Consider the following 13,736-nt stretch of genomic DNA (forward strand, 5'->3'; position numbering starts at 1 on the left):
TAAACTAAATGAAACACTATCCAATATCGCATCTCAGGTCACTGAACTGCAGAAGAGAGATGAAGAAAAAACCAAACAGATCAGTGAGATGGATAGAAGAATAAATATTCTCGAACAGAAAGCCATACAAAGAAATATTGAAATAAACAACGCTAACGTCGTCAAGATGGATGCAAACACTGTAATGAAAACAAGTAAGAAAAGCGTTAAGTTCGGTCGGGCCGAACTTTTTATACCCTCCACCACAAATTTCAGCCATTTCGGTGGATTAATGTGGCCATAACCCTCAAAATACCGAAATTCGGAAGGTACCGTTCTATGGGGGCTATATGATGGCGTGGACCTATACCTACAAATTTCTGGTGGAAAGTTTTATACGCCTAAAGAAGACTAAATACCAAATTTCAGCCATCTCGGTGTGATAATGAGGCTAAAACGTTCAAAATATCGAAAATCGGGAGATATTGTATTATGAGGGTTATATTAACACGTGGACCTATATAAACATTTTATGGTAGAAATGTTTCATAGCCTCTGGAAACACAAAATACAAAGTTACAACCGATTCTTTGGTCAAATGGGTCTAATACATTCAAAATATATTAAAATGACGCGTACTTTATAAGGGGCCTTATGTGGGGGCTATACCAAAACGTGGACCTATATAACCCAACTTTGGTAGGAATGTTTTCTGGCCTCTGAAGACACAAAATACTAAATTACAACCAATTCTGTGGTCAAATGGGTCTAATACATTCAAAATATATTAAAATGACGCGTACTTTTTATGGGGCCTTATATGGGGGCTATACCAAAACGTGGACCTATATAACCCAACTTTGGTAGGAATATTTTCTGGCCTCTGTAGACACAAAGTACCAAATTACAACCAATTCGGTCGTAAAATGGGCCAAATATCTTAAAAATTCCTTAAAACGACGACGCGTCACGCGTCATTTTGTATGGGAGCTATACGAAAGCGTGGACCTACATAGCCCGCTTTCAATACCAAAAGTCCTACGTAAATATAACATATTTTCCCAAAATTTCATCAACCTACGTCAATCCGTTCGGACGCTAGAGTGATTTCCACAGACGGACAGACGGACAGACGGACGGACATGGCTATATCGATGTAGAATTGCACGCTGATCAAGAATATATATACTTTGTGGGGTCTACAATGATTATTTCGAGTAGTTACAAACGTAGTGACAAACTTAATATACCCCCATCCTATGGTGGAGGGTATAAAAATTGCAGCGTCGGTGGGCGTCGAAGTCAACGATACTCATATTGAGAACGCATTTCATGTGAAATCAAAAAATAAGATAATAGTTGAGTTATCTTCCGCAAACAAAAAGAAAGAGATTATGGATAAATTAAAGAGACACAGGGTAGATGAAAACGTTCTAAGTAACAGTGACATACCCACAAATAGATACATCTATATAAATGATGAACTTACATCAAATTATAGGCGAATGTTTTGGTTGACCAAAATGAAGGCTAAGGACAACGGCTGGAAATTCGTATGGGTAAAAAATGGACACATTTATGCTAGGAAAAATGAAACATCTCTTCTAAAGGAAGTCCAAGTGGTCTTCTAAAGGAAGACCAAGTGGTCTTCTAAAGGAAGACCAAGTGGTCTTCTAAAGGAAGACCAAGTGGTCTTCTATAAGAAGATCAAGTGGTCTTCTATAAGAAGACCAAGTGGTCTTCTATAAGAAGACCAAGTGATCTTCTGTAAGAAGACCAAGTGGTCTTCTATAAGAAGACCAAGTTGTCTTCTATAAGAAGACCAAGTGGTCTTCTATAGGGAGACCAAGTGGTCTTCTATAAGGAGACCAAGTGGTCTTCTATAAGGAGACCAAGTGGCCTTCTATAAGGAGACCAAGTGGCCTTTTATAAGAAGTCCAAGTGGTCTTCTATAAGGAGACCAAGTGGTCTTCTATGAGAAGACCAAGTGGTCTTCTATAAGAATACCAAGTGTTCTTCTATAAGAAGACCAAGTGGTCTTCTATAAGGAGACCAAGTGGTCTTCTACAAGAAGACCAAGTGGTCTTCTATAAGGAGACCAAGTTGTCCTCTAAAAGAAGACCATGTGGTCTTCTATAAGAAGACCAAGTGGTCTTCTATAAGAAGACCAAGTGGTCTTCTATAAAAAGACCAAGTGGTCTTCTATAAGGAGACCAAGTGGTCTTCTAAAAGAAGACCAAGTGGTCTTCTATAAGAAGACCAAGTGGTCTTCTATAAGAAGACCAAGTGGTCTTCTATAAGGAGACCCAGTGGTCTTCTATAAGAAGACCTGGTGGTCTTCTATAAGAAGACCTGGTGGTCTTCAATAAGATGACCTGGTTGTCTTTTATAAGAAGACCTGGTGATTTTCTATAAGAAGACCTGGTGGTTTTTTATAAGAAGACCGTGTGGTTTTCTATAAGAAGACCGTGTGGTCTTTTATAAGAAGACTGTGTGATCTTCTATAAGAAGACGGTGTGTTCTTCCATACGAAGACCTGGTGGTCTTCTATAAGAAGACCTGGTGGTCTTCTATAAGAAGACCTGGTGGTCTTCTATAAGAAGACCTGGTGGTCTTCTATAAGAAGACCTGGTGGTCTTCTATAAGAAGACCTGGTGGTCTTCTATAAGAAGACCTGGTGGTCTTCTATAAGAAGACCTGGTGGTCTTCTATAAGAAGACCTGGTGGTCTTCTATAAGAAGACCTGGTGGTCTTCTATAAGAAGACCTGGTGGTCTTCTATAAGAAGACGTCTTCTATAAGAAGACCTTGTGGTCTTCTATAACAGGACCTTGTGTTCTTCTATAAGAAGACCTGGTGGTCTTCTATAAGAAGACGTTTTTGTCTTCTATAAGAAGACCTTGTGGTCTTCTATAAGAAAACCTTGTGGTCTTCCTATAGAAGAAGACCTTGTGGTCTTCTTTAAGAAGACCTTGTGGTATTCTTTAAGAAGACCTTGTGGTCTTCTATAAGAAGACCTTGTGGTCTTCTATAAGAAGACCTTGTGGTCTTCTATAAGAAGACCTTGTGGTCTTCTATAAGAAGACCTTGTGGTCTTCTATAAGAAGACCTTGTGGTCTTCTATAAGAAGACCTAGTGGTCTTCTATAAGAAGACCTAGTGGTCTTCTATAAGAAGACCTTGTGGTCTTCTATAAGAAGACCTTGTGGTCTTCTATAAGAAGACCTTGTGGTCTTCTATAAGAAGACCTTGTGGTCTTCTATAAGAAGGAGAATACCATCAGATCTGCTCATAAAATACCACCAGGTATTCTTATAAAATACCACCAGCCCTTCTTGTAGAAGACCACAATGTCTTCTTGTAGAAGACCACAATGTCTTCTTGTAGAAGACCACAATGTCTTCTTATAGAAGACCACAATGTCTTCCTATAGAAGACCACAAAGTCTTCCAGGGACGTACGCAGGATTTCATTTCGGGGGGGGTCCCAACTTGACCAAAAATCATGAAAATTAAAAATGTTGTGTATCGTTACGTAAAGCTATTTTTAAGGGTTTTTAGTTGATTTTATGTATATTCAATATTACCACAAAGTATATACATTCAATAGAGAGAGATCACAATATTTTAGATACAAGATTGAAATTTGGAACTGATTATAATATACTAGTCATTGGATGTTTAGAATTGAAAATGAACCATATCAGACCACGTTCGGTATAGTTTCCATACAAAAGTTTTTATCCAAATTATCGAATAGAATTGAAGCAATAACTAAAAAATCTTTCAAATTAATATTACCCATATAGATGTACGTTTTGGTGTATCCCAGATTTTTCAACCACATTATTTGGCATTTTGGGTTGTAAATCCCGCAGCGAATAGCTTCCGAAAGATTTTCTGTAATTCGAGGCTATTAGCATAGCATTTAAAAATATCGTCAGTAATATGGATATTGGAAATCCTTTTGAAAAGAGTGGTGAAAATAGATCCACGTTCGAACACAGGAATCGCGAATATGTCGAATAGATATATACAGTGTTTGGAGGATATAATCAGTTCGATCAGACGCCGTTTCTTCTTTAAAGTACATATATCACACACTAACTTCAGTGCCATAAAAAAAGTCTTGTATAATATTCTTTAATGTCATAAAAACACCAAAACTTTACTATTTTACCAGAAGTGATAGAGTCCGTGAAAGGAGCAGGGCGTTGCAATCTATGACTCATAGAATCCGAATCCAATTCGCAGTATTGTTTGAGACTACGCAAACTTTTATATATAGACAGAGCGAATACGGGCTACATAGCCAATTTTTATACCCTACACCACTATGTGGGGAGGGTATTATAAGTTGGTTTTGGCCATAAAGTTTGTAACGCATCGAAATAATGGTCGTAGACCCATACTTATACATACCAAAATGAATGTCTCGACGAGCTGAGTCGATCTGGCTATGTGTGTCCGTCCGTCAGTCCGTCCGTCTGTCCATCTAAACCTTGTAATCACGCTACAGGTCGCAATTTTAATTGGATCGTCACGAAATTTTGGGTGTTATTGGGGGTCGCACAGAGGAAAAAACCTTTTGATTTTTGATAATGGTCGGATATTATTCAGGGGTCGGAATGTGACAAAAAAATATTTGGAAAAAGGCCAACGTTTTATTTCAAAGTTAATATCTCCCTTCTGTAGGAGGTATATCGAAAGCAAAACCTGGCAAGGAAAGTAGAAAATATCACCTTTACAACGATGTGAAGTAAGTTGTCATAGGTGGTCAACAACAGAGATATCGCAATAGTCGGTAATGCATCCCTTTTTCCATTTTTGTGCAATCACACTATGCAATTTTGACCGGATCCTCACGAAATGTTGGGGGTTGATGGAGGTCTAACACAGAAAGAAGCCTATTGCTGGTTGGCATACATCCCACTTTTCCATTTTTTATTTGGGTTGTACTGTCGATGCACTTAAATGCGTTTCAAAAAAATTGACCTCTGTTAATGAAGACATTCAGAGCAAAGGCGCTAAGCTATCCCAATTTTAATATTTTGAATTTTATTAGTCAAAAGCTTATGAACAGGGGTAGTGGTGTAGGGTATCACATAGTCGGCCCCGACCGACTATAGCCTTGGCTCACTTGTTTTTTATAAATTGTGTAGCCAAGAAGTTTTAGAATTTCGTCTCCTGTTTTGGACGTATAAACTTTCCAACAATAATTTCGAAACATTTGGGGTGTATAACTTCGCGATTGTTGGCGTTACGAATCAATGCTTATGTTGTGCTCAAAAATGTGACTTCTATGAAAGCGCAAAAGTTTTGCACTTTTGTACAAGCGATACCTGAAAGTATCGTCTGATATAGTCCATTTTGGAAGTGGACCTAATTTTGGAATTCAATTTAGTTGGTTGGGGTAAGATTTAGAGCTCTTGGACCAATCCTGACCTACCATGGACTTACGCACTAAAAATACAATATCGCTGTAAACAAGACCGCAAGAAGGACCATTGGTCAAAAAATGCAATGGCTCATCGAACAGCCCTTAAACTACACTAATGTTGAACTTTTGTGAGGGATGTATCCGAAGATGTTGTCCCAAATAGACCCTCTTGGTACTTGATATATGTACGTAATTTTAGGTCAAATCGGATAATTGAAATTTTGTGTTGGAGGTATCTGAAGGAGTGAATCGATATAATCCATATTCGAACCTACTATAGGTCTCGCAAAAATCGAATTGGACTTTGCTTAAGATTTTAGGGAAACATTTTGAAGTCTGGTGCCCTAAGGAAGTTTGGACAAAATATTGTCGTCAAAACATATGATTAGTCTAAGAACATTATTTCGATTAGGTAAATTTTTATCGTGATGGTTCAATATCACGGTGCTCTTGAACCAACGTTAAATGAAAGGAGTTTACAACTGGGAAGTTTTTGAGGATTCTGAAACAGCAATGTTCATAGATGAGAAAAATCCAAAATAAATTAGTTCACATTTTTAGGTATATTTCAGGTTTTCGCGATTTTGCTTGGACACCGCTAGTCCTATCGAAATGTGGCTAAAGAAAATGTTGTAACTTTGAAAATTTGTTTGAATTGTTCCTAGGTTTTACCATTTTTGAGATAAAGAAGTTCAGGTCACATTTTTGATTTTTTTGTTAGGTTTTCACGATGTGCTTCAAAACAGTAAGTCTTATCGAAATGGGACTAAAGAAAGTCGTATAGCTGTGAAAATTCTCTACAAGATTGGGATTCGTAATTTTTTACTCGGTTGTACCATTTTTGAGATATATAAGTTTAAGTTAGGAAATTGTAGTCATGACATTGTTTTATAAAGAGACGATACACTCAGTGAATTGTCCCAATTTGAAATTCTATATTTCAAAAATGGTAAAACCCACGAATATATCATATAAAACAATATTGCAGAGAATTTTCACTGCTACAAAATTTTCTTTAGTTACATTTTGATGTGGCTTTTGGTTTCCCAGCAAAACCGTCTAAACCTAAAAAACCCTAAAATTGCGATTTTTTTATTTTCTCATCTAAGCTTCTTTCATTTAAAGTACAACATTTTGATTAAGGCAGTAAAACAATTTTCTAAATGGTTTTCGAGATATACTCCACGAAAAACCCTTTGTATGTCGTACATATTGTCCAATAGACATTTCATTTTATGTACGTCTAATCCGCACAATACTGAATTTGTAATCGTTCTGAATACAAAATGAGTTTAAAGCCTCAAGACCTTTATATTCATTACAGAATTTCAAAACACTGGCATGACATAAAGAAGGAATTCAGTTTTACTGGAAGTTTCTCTAAAAAGATAATTCACACAAAAAAATTAAATATTTCTTAGACAACTTGTTGACAAAGTACATTTTCAGTACAGAACCTTCAGAACAATATCAGTTTTCATTTGAAATTTCAACAACAAAAATTATTTTAGAGAAAAAATCGTAATAATTTGTTAAAGTAGCTACAAAGATTTTGTCGGACCAAACCATTTCGGGGGGGGCCCGGGCCCCCCGTGCCCCCCCCCTGCGTACGTCCCTGAAGTCTTCTTATATATGACTACCAGGTCTTCTTATAGACGACCACCAGCGCTTCTCATAGAAGACAACCAGATCCGCTTATTAACGACTACCAGGGTTTCTTATAGAATATCACAAGGTATTCTTGTAGGAGACCACAAGGTCTTATAGAAGACCACCTATTCTTCCAACAGACCAGATCTTCTTATGGAAAACAAATGGTGTTCGTAGCGACGACCACAAGATTTTCCTATGAAAAACTACAATATATTCTTATGGAACAACAGCAAGTTTTCTTAACGATCATCAGGTTTTTTAGAGAAGCCAACAAGGTCTTCTTTTAGAAGACGACCATTTGTTCTTATAGAATACCACTAGGACTTCTTATAGAAGCCCATGAGGTCTCAGAAAAGTTCATCCATACAGAAGGCCATCAGTTCTAATATAGTAGACTGAGGACTTTTTATAGAAAACCTATAGAAAGTTGTCGTAGCGAGACCACAAGGTTTTCCTATGCGGTTTCAGAAAAGGTCATCATGCCTTCCTGTAAATGATAACAACGTTATTTTAGGGACAACCAGGGGGGTTATTCTGTATTGCGATGCGTAAGAAAAAATTCTATAAGAAGACCAAGTGGTCTTCTATAAGAAGACCAAGTGGTCTTCTATAAGAAGACCAAGTGGTCTTCTATAAGAAGACCAAGTGGTCTTCTGTAAGAAGACCAAGTGGTCTTCTATAAGAAGTCCAAGTTGTCTTCTATAAGAAGACCAAGTGGTCTTCTATAGGGAGACCAAGTGGTCTTCTATAAGGAGACCAAGTGGTCTTCTATAAGGAGACCAAGTGGCCTTCTATAAGGAGACCAAGTGGCCTTTTATAAGAAGTCCAAGTGGTCTTCTATAAGGAGACCAAGTGGTCTTCTATGAGAAGACCAAGTGGTCTTCTATAAGAATACCAAGTGTTCTTCTATAAGAAGACCAAGTGGTCTTCTATAAGGAGACCAAGTGGTCTTCTACAAGAAGACCAAGTGGTCTTCTAAAGGAAGTCCAAGTGGTCTTCTAAAGGAAGACCAAGTGGTCTTCTAAAGGAAGACCAAGTGGTCTTCTAAAGGAAGACCAAGTGGTCTTCTATAAGAAGATCAAGTGGTCTTCTATAAGAAGACCAAGTGGTCTTCTATAAGAAGACCAAGTGATCTTCTGTAAGAAGACCAAGTGGTCTTCTATAAGAAGACCAAGTTGTCTTCTATAAGAAGACCAAGTGGTCTTCTATAGGGAGACCAAGTGGTCTTCTATAAGGAGACCAAGTGGTCTTCTATAAGGAGACCAAGTGGCCTTCTATAAGGAGACCAAGTGGCCTTTTATAAGAAGTCCAAGTGGTCTTCTATAAGGAGACCAAGTGGTCTTCTATGAGAAGACCAAGTGGTCTTCTATAAGAATACCAAGTGTTCTTCTATAAGAAGACCAAGTGGTCTTCTATAAGGAGACCAAGTGGTCTTCTACAAGAAGACCAAGTGGTCTTCTATAAGGAGACCAAGTTGTCCTCTAAAAGAAGACCATGTGGTCTTCTATAAGAAGACCAAGTGGTCTTCTATAAGAAGACCAAGTGGTCTTCTATAAAAAGACCAAGTGGTCTTCTATAAGGAGACCAAGTGGTCTTCTAAAAGAAGACCAAGTGGTCTTCTATAAGAAGACCAAGTGGTCTTCTATAAGAAGACCAAGTGGTCTTCTATAAGGAGACCCAGTGGTCTTCTATAAGAAGACCTGGTGGTCTTCTATAAGAAGACCTGGTGGTCTTCTATAAGAAGACCTGGTGGTCTTCAATAAGATGACCTGGTTGTCTTTTATAAGAAGACCTGGTGATTTTCTATAAGAAGACCTGGTGGTTTTTTATAAGAAGACCGTGTGGTTTTCTATAAGAAGACCGTGTGGTCTTTTATAAGAAGACTGTGTGATCTTCTATAAGAAGACGGTGTGTTCTTCCATACGAAGACCTGGTGGTCTTCTATAAGAAGACCTGGTGGTCTTCTATAAGAAGACCTGGTGGTCTTCTATAAGAAGACCTGGTGGTCTTCTATAAGAAGACCTGGTGGTCTTCTATAAGAAGACCTGGTGGTCTTCTATAAGAAGACGTCTTCTATAAGAAGACCTTGTGGTCTTCTATAACAGGACCTTGTGTTCTTCTATAAGAAGACCTGGTGGTCTTCTATAAGAAGACGTTTTTGTCTTCTATAAGAAGACCTTGTGGTCTTCTATAAGAAAACCTTGTGGTCTTCCTATAGAAGAAGACCTTGTGGTCTTCTTTAAGAAGACCTTGTGGTATTCTTTAAGAAGACCTTGTGGTCTTCTATAAGAAGACCTTGGTGGTCTTCTATAAGAAGACCTTGTGGTCTTCTATAAGAAGACCTTGTGGTCTTCTATAAGAAGACCTAGTGGTCTTCTATAAGAAGACCTAGTGGTCTTCTATAAGAAGACCTTGAGGTCTTCTATAAGAAGACCTTGTGGTCTTCTATAAGAAGACCTTGTGGTCTTCTATAAGAAGACCTTGTGGTCTTCTATAAGAAGACCTTGTGGTCTTCTATAAGAAGACCTTGTGGTCTTCTATAAGAAGACCTTGTGGTCTTCTATAAGAAGGAGAATACCATCAGATCTGCTCATAAAATACCACCAGGTATTCTTATAAAATACCACCAGCCCTTCTTGTAGAAGACCACAATGTCTTCTTGTAGAAGACCACAATGTCTTCTTGTAGAAGACCACAATGTCTTCTTATAGAAGACCACAATGTCTTCCTATAGAAGACCACAAAGTCTTCTTATATATGACTACCAGGTCTTCTTATAGACGACCACCAGCGCTTCTCATAGAAGACAACCAGATCCGCTTATTAACGACTACCAGGGTTTCTTATAGAATATCACAAGGTATTCTTGTAGGAGACCACAAGGTCTTATAGAAGACCACCTATTCTTCCAACAGACCAGATCTTCTTATGGAAAACAAATGGTGTTCGTAGCGACGACCACAAAATTTTCCTATGAAAAACTACAATATATTCTTATGGAACAACAGCAAGTTTTCTTAACGATCATCAGGTTTTTTAGAGAAGCCAACAAGGTCTTCTTTTAGAAGACGACCATTTGTTCTTATAGAATACCACTAGGACTTCTTATAGAAGCCCATGAGGTCTCAGAAAAGTTCATCCATACAGAAGGCCATCAGTTCTAATATAGTAGACTGAGGACTTTTTATAGAAAACCTATAGAAAGTTGTCGTAGCGAGACCACAAGGTTTTCCTATGCGGTTTCAGAAAAGGTCATCATGCCTTCCTGTAAATGATAACAACGTTATTTTAGGGACAACCAGGGGGGTTATTCTGTATTGCGATGCGTAAGAAAAAATTCTATAAGAAGACCAAGTGGTCTTCTATAAGAAGACCAAGTGGTCTTCTATAAGAAGACCAAGTGGTCTTCTATAAGAAGACCAAGTGGTCTTCTATAAGAAGACCAAGTGGTCTTCTATAAGAAGACCAAGTGGTCTTCTATAAGAAGACCAAGTGGTCTTCTATACGAAGACCTGGTGGTCTTCTATAAGAAGACCTGGTGGTCTTCTATAAGAAGACCTTGTGGTCTTCTTTAAGAAGACCTTGTGGTATTCTTTAAGAAGACCTTGTGGTCTTCTATAAGAAGACCTTGTGGTCTTCTATAAGAAGACCTTGTGGTCTTCTATAAGAATACCTTGTGGTCTTCTATAAGGAGACCTTGTGGTCTTCTATAAGAAGACCTTGTGGTCTTCTATAAGAAGTCCTTGTGGTCTTCTATAAGAAGACCTGGTGGTTTTCTATAAAAGACCTGGTGGTCTTCTATAAGAAGACCTCGTGGTCTTCTATAAGAAGACCTCGTGGTCTTCTATAAGAAGACCTCGTGGTCTTCTATAAGAAGACCTCGTGGTCTTCTACAAGAAGACCTGGTGGTATTTTATAAGAATACCTTGTGGTCTTCTATAAGAAGACCTGGTGATTTTTTTTTAAGAAGACCGTGTGGTCTTCTATAAGAAGACCGTGTGTTCTTCTATACGAAGACCGTGTGGTCTTCTATAATAAGACCTGGTGGTCTTCTGTAAGAAGACCTAGTAGTCTTATATAAGAAGACCTAGTGGTCTTCTATAAGAAGGCCTAGTGGTTTTCTATAAGAAGACCTAGTGGTCCTCTATAAGAAGACCTAGTGGTCTTCTATAAGCAGACCTGTTGGTCTTCTATAAGAAGACCTGTTGGTCTTCTATAAGAAGACCTAGTGGTCTTCTATTAGAAGACCTAGTGGTCTTCTATTAGAAGACCTAGTGGTCTTCTATTAGAAGACCTAGTGGTCTTCTATAAGAAGACCTGTTGGTATTTTATAAGAATACCTTGTGGTCTTCTATAAGAAGACCTGGTGATTTTTTTAAGAAGACCTGGTGGTCTTCTATGAGAAGACCGTGTGGTCTTCTATAAGAAGACCGTGTGTTCTTCTATACGAAGTGTGGTCTTCTATAATAAGACCTGGTGGTCTTCTGTAAGAAGACCTAGTAGTCTTCTAAACGAAGACCTAGTGGTCTTCTATAAGAAGACCTCTTGGTCTTCTATAAGAAGACCTAGTGGTCTTCTATAAGAAGACCTAGTGGTCTTCTATAAGCAGAACTGTTGGTCTTCTATAAGAAGACTTGAGGGTCTTCTATAAGAAGACCTAGTGGTCTTCTATAAGAAGACCTGGTGGTCTTCTATAAGAAGACCTGGTGGTCTTCTATAAAAAGACCTGGTGTTCTTCCATAAGAAGACCTGGTGGTCTTCTATAAGAAGGCCTGGTGGTCTTTTATAAGAAGACGTTGTTGTCTTCTATAAGAATACCTTGTGGTCTTATATAAGAAAACCTTGTGGTCTTCCTATAGAAGACCTGCTTGTCTTCTACAAGAAGACTTGGTGGTCTTCTTTAAGAAGACTTGGTGGTCTTCTATAAGAAGACTTGGTGGTCTTCTATAAGAAAACCTTGTGGTCTTCCTATAGAAGACTTGGTGGTCTTCTTTAAGAAGACTTGGTGGTCTTCTATAAGAAGACTTGGTGGTCTTCTATAAGAAGACATGGTGGTCTCCTATAAGAAGACCTAGTGGTCTTCTATAAGAAGACCTAGTGGTCTTCTATAAGAAGACCTGGTGGTCTTCTATAAGAAGACATAGTGGTCTTATATAAGAAGACCTTGCGGTCTTCTATAAGAAGACCTAGTGGTCTTCTAAAGGAAGACCTGGTGGTCTTCTATAAGAAGACCTGGTGGTCTTCTATAAGAAGACATAGTGGTCTTCTGTAAGAAGACATAGTGGTCTTCTGTAAGAAGACCTGGTAGTCTTATATAAGAAGACCTTGCGGTCTTCTATAAGAAGACTTGGTGGTCTTCTATAAGAAGACTTGGTGGTCTTCTATAAGAAGACATGGTGGTCTTCTATAAGAAGACCTAGTGGTCTTCTATAAGAAGACCTAGTGGTCTTCTATAAGAAGACCTGGTGGTCTTCTATAAGAAGACATGGTAGTCTTATATAAGAAGACCTTGCGGTCTTCTATAAGAAGACCTAGTGGTCTACTATAAGAAGATTTGGTGGTCTTCCATAAGAAGACATGGTGGTCTTCAATAAGAAGACATGGTGGTCTCCTATAAGAAGACCTAGTGGTCTTCTGTAAGAAGACCTGGTAGTCTTATATAAGAAGACCTTGCGGACTTCTATAAGAAGACCTAGTGGTCTACTATAAGAAGACCTGGTGGTCTTCTATAAGAAGACCTGGTGGTCTTCTATAAGAAGACCTGGTGGTCTTCTATAAGAAGACCTGGTGGTCTTCTATAATAAGACCTTGTCGTCTTCTATAGGAAGCATTGGTTGTCCTCTATAAGAAGACCTGGTGGTCTTCTATAGGAGGACCTGGTGGTCTTCTATATGGAGACCTTGTGGTCTTCTATAAGAAGACCTTGTGGTCTTCTATAAGAAGATCAAGTGGTCTTCTATAAGAAGATCAATTGGTTTTCTATAAGAAGACCAAGTGGTCTTCTATAAGAAGACCAAGTGGTCTTCTATAAGAAGACCAAGTGGTCTTCTATACGAAGACCAAGTGGTCTTCTATAAGAAGACCAAGTGGTCTTCTATAAGAAGACCAAGTGGTCTTCCATAAGAAGACCAAGTAGTCTTCTATAAGGAGACCAAGTGGTCTTCTATAAGGAGACCAAGTGGTCTTCTATAAGGAGACCAAATGCTCTTCTATAACGAGAACAAGTGGTCTTCTATAAGGAGACCAAGTGGTCTTCTATAACAAGATCTGGTGGTGTTCTATTACAAGAACTGGTGTCCTTCTATTAGAAGACTTCGTAGTCGTCTCTTAGAAGACATTGTAATCTTCTATACGAACATTGTGGTCTTCTATAAGAAGACCGGGTGGTATTCTATAAGAAGACCAGTAGGCCTATTCTGTAACTTTTAACAACTATCGATATTGTTTAGATTTATTTTTGTTTTTGTAACAACTACCAAACAAACAAATAAAATTGTTGTAAAATAAACAATGGATAAAGTTGTTAAAAAATTATTGAATAAGGGGGCTGTTACTCTTCTATAGGAAGACCTGGTGGCCTTCTATAAGAACAACTTTTGGCCTTTTATAAAAAAAACTTGGATGCTTTCTATAAGGTGGACCTCTAAAAGATTACCACATCGTCTTC

Source organism: Musca autumnalis, unplaced genomic scaffold (genome assembly GCF_047663935.1).
Source record: "Musca autumnalis isolate F117 unplaced genomic scaffold, ASM4766393v1 scaffold_3, whole genome shotgun sequence".
Taxonomy (NCBI): domain Eukaryota; kingdom Metazoa; phylum Arthropoda; class Insecta; order Diptera; family Muscidae; genus Musca; species Musca autumnalis.